Raw genomic sequence first — 7,439 nt, 5'->3', positions numbered from 1 at the left:
AAATAATAGAGCTCCATAGAGCGTTAATACCACGGCTCCACTCAGCGACCACTACTGCACAGACTCTGGCTTCAAATGTCTTGAAAAGTACAAGATGGCAGCGCACACATGCAGAATATTTTGGCTTCAACGAGAGGAGGAGAAGTTTTGCAAAAATACAAGATAAAACCAGTTTGATAAACTGTAATGTTGTGGAGTGATTCAGAAAATGTGAAGAAATAGATTGACAAAAAACTATGTCACTAACTTTTGTGCAGGTTAGGAGGAGATGCAGCGATGGAGGCTCCAGATAAACAGGCTTTAGCATTCAGGAACTTACACAACATTGCATGGATATCAATAGATGTCTGTTGGGAACCACAAGACATACACTTCATTGCATAGTGCAGAGAGGATACAAACACACAGGGGCCCTCTTCACTGTCATATGGAACCATTGATGTGCCTTTTAGTAATGCAATAGATGAACTGTACTAATTCATTCCCACATTTACACACCTCTTTCCCACTGTATCATCCTCAAGGGTCTTCTACGAGTCCAACATCCCCTGAATAACTATTCAACCTTTGTTAGCTTTCTGGATTTTGCATTATTGCACCGCAAGTCCGTTTTTTTGTTTTTATCTGAGTTATAACTTACCAGAAGATTGTTACTACAGATATAACACGTGAAACCACTTTACTCCTAATGTATTTCCCAGTCATCTGTAGCAGGGAGGGAATAGTAGGGGAAACAGTCATGTGATGTTTCCAGTCTTAAGCTGACCAGCGTGCACAGTTGCTAAGAAACTAAGTCTCTTTTCCCCACATCTATGGGCAAAACTAACACAGTAGGTTACAGCTGAGTTTACATTGGAAACCGTTTGTTTCATGTCTGTAGTTTGCTGGTGGGCTGTGATCATCCTGAAAGAGTTTTCTGAGGGAAGAAGAAACATGTGTACAGACATTTTTACTCCTTTTGATTCCAGTGTTGCAGGTTTGATACATGATAATTCTTTAGAAAGGAAAAACTTTTCTGGCCTGATTTTAATCTGTCGGAGACGGGACCTTTTTCTGTTTCCAGCATTTTGACATTTCCACTGTTTTGAATTAACGTCCATCAGTTGCTGTCATTGTAAAGACACACTGCTTCACCAAGTGTGCCATGATGCATGAATCACATTCAGCATTTCCTCCTGTCTGCTGTATTCATTGTCCTGAACATGTGTTGAGATGTGTGTGTGTGTGTATGTGTTTCAAGTTGGAAATATGAATAGTCTTACATGGGTCATCATGGTTTTATACAGCTGCACCAAATGTCTCGATCAGTTTGATTCATAATAACATAACTCATGTCATTTTGTAGATTGATTAAATGTCCTACCACTTCAGTAAAGATGATTACATTTCAGAGTTCTTTGGTCTACAGAGTATTTATTCATGATCTTTCTCAGCAACTTGTTCGCCATTTCTTTGATAAAGATTATTTTTATCATTAGAGAATTTTTTTTTTTTAAAGAAAGGTCACATTCTGAAATGTCATGGCCAATGAAATATGAATGAACCTGTTGTTTCGTTTGGAAAAATAACATAAATTCGATTAAGAGTTTTTACCATCAATCTACATTGAAGCCAAACATGAATGAATAATTAAAATACTATAAAAACGATTCAAATGAGGAATTCATCCAGTATGATGATAAAAATAACTTGTCCCATGTTGCTTTTCTAATTCAGAGAATATATAAAGGTGAAGCAGCTGTTGTGCAGTGTTTTGCCCGAAGGAGCATCAAGTCTTCTTTATTTATTGTGAAACACGACAGGCCTCGAAGTGACCGTTGTTCTGATATAACCTGTTTATTCTGAGAGGAAACACTCTTGTTGGTTGAATCGCCGGCCACAACACTGCCCTGTCAGGTCACACTTATATCCTCAGCTCATGTAATGCATTTTGATTTCTGATGCCTGTTGCAGGAGAGTGTTTTAATAGAGTGAACTGACACCAGACTGCAGAGTGTGACCTCTCTTGCAGCATATTTCCTTCTCCTGCCTCAGACAGTAACGCAACCAATGCATCTGCTATGAATGTGGGGTTTCGTGGCAAAGCCTCTGAGAGCTGGATGTGGTGAATCCACAATCACAACAGTTTTACAGACACAAACAAAATATGTCCTATAGCCTCATGATATTTCTTATGTGATATCTGCAAACACAGTCACAAATCTGATTTAGCTTTAAATAATAATGACACAGTAATTGACTCAGATGCCACTAGAGGGCAGAGAGAGATTTCCTCCTGTCCAAAAACACTGAGGAGTGCCATCAGATTTTTAAGGACACCTAGACAACTATTAGCATTTCTTCTTACCATCATCTGTAGTAGCCACTGTTTGGTGGCCGCTGTAGACTTGGAAAATAATCCTGACTCTTCCCCATATTAGGAAAGAAAAAACTCCCTAAGAGGATTCTCTTGGAATAAGTGGGGAAGCTGTTTGTGAATCATATAAACTTCTTACAAAGGTTTATGTTCAGTGAGGGTTAGAAAAATCTGGGCCAAATGTTTGTTAATGATGTTTGCTGTTTGCCAGCGAGTCCTCTGACCCATTTCCTGGCGTGTTGATAACTGCGCTCACTTCTTCTTAAGGATGCGATGACTTTCACTTTGTCGTGCCAGCGCTAATAAAGTAACTGCAGTGCATTTACCCAAGAAAAATAAAGTTTGTGAATTCTCAGTGGAAAACATCAGATCAGGTTTCTGAGGTTTCAGCTGCCAGCTTGTACTGCAGACACTTACAGAAGCGTGAATTTATATTAATTTGTTTGTATAAGATACGACTTGGTTTACTGAGCCACGTTGGCACTATGATAAATGATGATGATGTTGGTTGAGATAAAATGTTTTTATGTTTTTAAGCAAGAGATTATGAGCACAACAATTTTGTGTGACAATTTAAATAAAATGTATCGACATTTTTCCAACAACGCGGCACAAAAATATAGACACAAATAAAATATATTAAAAATAAGACAAAACATTTAAGAGTTAGAACGAACAAGATGATCAAGAAATGGCTGCTGTGTATAAAAGTTTTTCCTCAGACTCAGTATTTTGCATTAACTGGCTACATGTTCCGGCTACACAGGAGGTCTTCTGTCTTTTACTAAGCATGTGGGTGTGGGAACTCATTGGGCATTACGGTCCAGCTCTCAGTCAAATTGATGTGGTGAGCATTGGCCAGGTTTCTTCCCTGCTTCTAAAAATGTACACTGATGCAATAGTCAAGCTGGCAGTAGAAATTCAAAGTCATTAGATGTGGTCTTGAACTAATTAGAGCTGCCAGTCTTTCAGCGGAGAGACAACACAGCGGCACGATAAAGCTCGACGACTTCACCCAGACTCAGCACAACTGAAAGGTTTACCTAAAGCTACAGATAATTGTTGTTTATATATGTTTTTAGGGTAAGGTTGTTTTTGTATAATTGCTATTTTTTGTTAGATTCATATTCATTTATCAAGCTTAAAAGATATGAAATGTCAAATCCGTTAATAATCCACTACAGTATCCGAATTGAATTGTTTTTTTGCACATCCTGTCTTGCTTTTTGTTTTTAGACTCATACCTTCATGCAGCTGTTGTCATAATATGATAAATAAATAATAAACCTCTGTCATGTATAACAGCCAACAAACAGAAGTCTAATGTGATGTTGCCACCTTCTGGCAGTGGCAGAAGTATCAGATATATGATTTCTACAGCAGTTAGAATTTATAAGGTCTAAATAGCTGGCTCTCTGTCAAATAAAGAAACTGCAGGATAGGCACAATTAGGTTTATATCCAAACACTGTGGGGATTTGTCATCTGGGTGTGCTACCTGTGGAGAGGTGATGATGCGTGGAGGTTATAGGTTCTGTTTATCTGGGTATATTCACCAAACTCCATGAGATCAGCAACATCCCATCACCTGACAAAAATGAGCCAGAGTTTGTCAGTGTGTGTGTGCCGGTGCTCATTATTGCTGTCAGCAGGCGGTGTGTGTGTTTTGGTCTGTGTGCGTGTGTGTTTGTGTGCAGTGCTGGGCGCTAGGGGGTTAAAAATCAGCCCTGAGCCTCATAGCTAAAACTCACATCTATCAAGAAGCATCAAAAGCACCTTGTTACAGCACTTAACTCCAACAGATGACAGCTGACTTTGGCGACTTGGGGCTAATGGTAAGATTAAGTCAATTACAGCCTGGCAGGGGGACTTGGAAATATTTGAGACATTCCCTTGGAACACTGGAACAATAGGCACCCACACAGACGCTGTCAGTCCGAGGCAGCCAATGTCATTATGTCAAACTAATTCCGACAGAATGTGCTCGGCTCTGTCTCTACAGCATAAATCTTGATAAAAACATAATGATAACAGTGAAACGCACTGCAAGAGGAGGCATTACTGTCCCCTCATGTGCAGTGTGTGCAGCTTTTTCATGAGCATCCGGTGCGTGTGCTCTGTCTGAGCTCCGTGATATTGTTGCTGACTTGGTTCCCAACTTTAGATCAAACAGAGCAGAAGGAAGATTCATTCAGATCAGCACAAAACTGGGAACACAAAGTGTTGAGGAGGATAAAACCCAACACACAAAGAAAGAAATTAGCAGCCGCTAATAAAACACTACATCACAAGATTTAAATACTTAGATTTAATGGAAACACTTGGTTTCATCATTCTTATTGTCTAGTATTAAACTGCTTTTATGCTGCTGTTTTTGTTTCCTGCTGCAGACGAGGGAGGATCACAAGCGACATGGAAAGAATGATGAAGCATTTCACTAATTAATAACTAATTGTCTTAAACAACAAAAAGAGTCTTAAATTAATTAGTTTGCACATTAAATAACTAATCTATAAACAATTAGATTTGATTTATTATTTGAAGTATTTTATTATTTGATATTTGACTGGTCTAAAAACAGGCACACATAAGATATTAAAAAGGGTTTACGAAAACAACATGAAACAATCATTAACTTGCGAACATAATACTGAGTTCATAAATAAATAATGGAATTTTAAAATGTTTGTGGCTGACTCTCCTGAAATAAATATTTGTCGGTGCTAAAGGTCACACTCTGCACAGTTTGGACTTTTGTTTTGTAATAATCACGTCTGAAATCTCATAATCAATTCTCCCGCTGGTGCCATAACAATGTGCAGATGTCACACAGTGGCTCCCACCAGTTGAAGTCTCATTCTTATTTCCTTTGGCTCGGTATAAATGAGTTCAGCCCGCAGGGTGGGCATACATTTTAAGTGCCTCTCAGTTTTAAAACTCATCAGGAGAAGGAAGGCCTGCGGGGTATCTGCCAGCAATCCGATTAAATGATGTAACCTTTGGCCTGTAGGCGACCACGTCTCCGCAGGGAGCCAAGAGATTTGAGTTTTTTAATAACATATGAAAGTCTGAAGTCAAAGACACAGTTTGTAGTTATGGATGAATGGATAAATGTGTGCTGGTGTCCTTAACTGCCACCGTATCAGTCAGGTTAGTTAGAATATAATGAAGGCAGTTGTGACTGTGCCCCGGTGCCCCTACAATTGCTTTTGCGCCATTAGAGGCTTTCGGCCGCAGCATTGCACATCGTACTTCATTAAAATCTCTCTGTAACACGGTGCCCTTACAAGAGTGCAACAACATCAGGCAGTTAATTGCTCCCACCGACAGAATCCTTGATTTCTGTAGCAGCAGCACTTCTTCATGGGCTGTTGGAGAAATGGAAACATGTATTCACTTTATGCAACAACAATAAATTATAAATGAACTCGAATTGATTATCAATTTACATTATTTGAAAATAATATTTTAATGTTAGAATAGTTTTATGCCACAGCCATTCACTAACTTCCATATGTTTGGTTGTTGTTTTACCACATTATTATCAACTTTATCTGAGGGACATTACCATCAGTTCCAAAATAAAAATTCAGGTTCAAGTTGATGTTTTAAATAAAAGGGAGTGTTATCAGTTGATCACATTTTAAAACCATGTTTTTGACGGATCAGTCAGGAGGGTGAACAACAGATAAAAACCATAGCACATGATTAAAATACTGCAGTTCTTCTGTCAGTCATGGAAAACCAAGATAACAAATACTTCAGTGCTATCAAAATAAAATGATATCCATGTGTTTTACACCTCCAGCTCAGTGAAATAATACTTCATGCCATCATGCAGTTTTTTTCACAGTGCTAGGACTGACTGTTATTTCCATTACAATTTAAAATCTACATTTAGCAACCGATCATCACCTGATGATGTTGTATTTACTATATAAACTGTGACAGACTTCATTAAAATATCTCCTGTTTTTTGTCTTACAGCATTTAATTGAAAAAAGATGTACGTGACCCTTTGGATTTCTGAATTTCAGTGATTTCAAGTTTCAGGTGTGGCTCAGGACGTACAGCGGGTCGTCCACCAAGCATGCAAAAGTTTCCTAGGCAAGACCCTGAACCCCAAATTGGCCCTGACGGCTGTGCCTGATAGAGGAATATATGAATGTGGGTGAAGGGGCAAATGTGGGTTGTACTGTGTGCACTTTGAGTACTCTACAAGGGAAAGTGTTTCTGTGGTTTGAAACGAGACAACTTTGAATGAATCAGTCACATCAGAACCACAAACACACACGCACACGCGCACACACACACACACTTGGTCCTTCTCCACTTTTGATTATCCTTGGATTTCGTAAATGTTTTTCCTCTTTGTTTTCTGCCGAGCACTTTACAATGAACTTATTTGTTGTGTACGCTCGTTGTGAATAAATCTTTCTGGACACATAAGCAGTGTGATTGCCGTGGCCATATATTATCGTCTTGGTACACGGGTCCACGTACACCTGGGGAATACATGAGAGCAAATAAAGAATATGATTCAAGTCGACTGGTTGTGATGCCTTTTTTGTTCTGCTGTGTCCCGAGAGACACGTAAGCTGACGAAGATGGATTTGGGTGCCTGACAGGCTGTGGATCGTGTTTTCTATGCGTTGAGCAATTTGCTTATATAGGGGAGGACATCAGAGGAGCTGCTGCCCAGCATTCCAGCTTCAATCATCAGAAGAATTGTTCCTGACAGATACGTAATGAACTAAAATAGCCTTGATGAGATCAGTGAGGCCGGGGTTGCATTGTCCCCGGGGAATAAGCCCCAACATAAATAGATCTGTTAACTCCTGGCAATTGTTAGAATGGAGTCACTTTAGCAACACTGAGCCAAACAGTGGGGTGAAACTAAAGAAGACAATTATGAGCAACACTGTTGTCACAATGTAGAGAACAAACAGTGATGATCCCAATAATGAACTGATTGAGCTTCATGAAACTTTGCATTATGGAAGTTGTTATTTGTAATAAATAGATAAACAAAGTCTAAATTTATATTTTATCCAGAAAATGTTTGATATGAACTATTATATTTA

The sequence above is a fragment of the Paralichthys olivaceus genome, chromosome 11 (assembly GCF_024713975.1).
Source record: "Paralichthys olivaceus isolate ysfri-2021 chromosome 11, ASM2471397v2, whole genome shotgun sequence".
Classification (NCBI taxonomy): Eukaryota; Metazoa; Chordata; class Actinopteri; order Pleuronectiformes; family Paralichthyidae; genus Paralichthys; species Paralichthys olivaceus.
Note: the sequence above shows the minus strand (reverse complement) of the source record.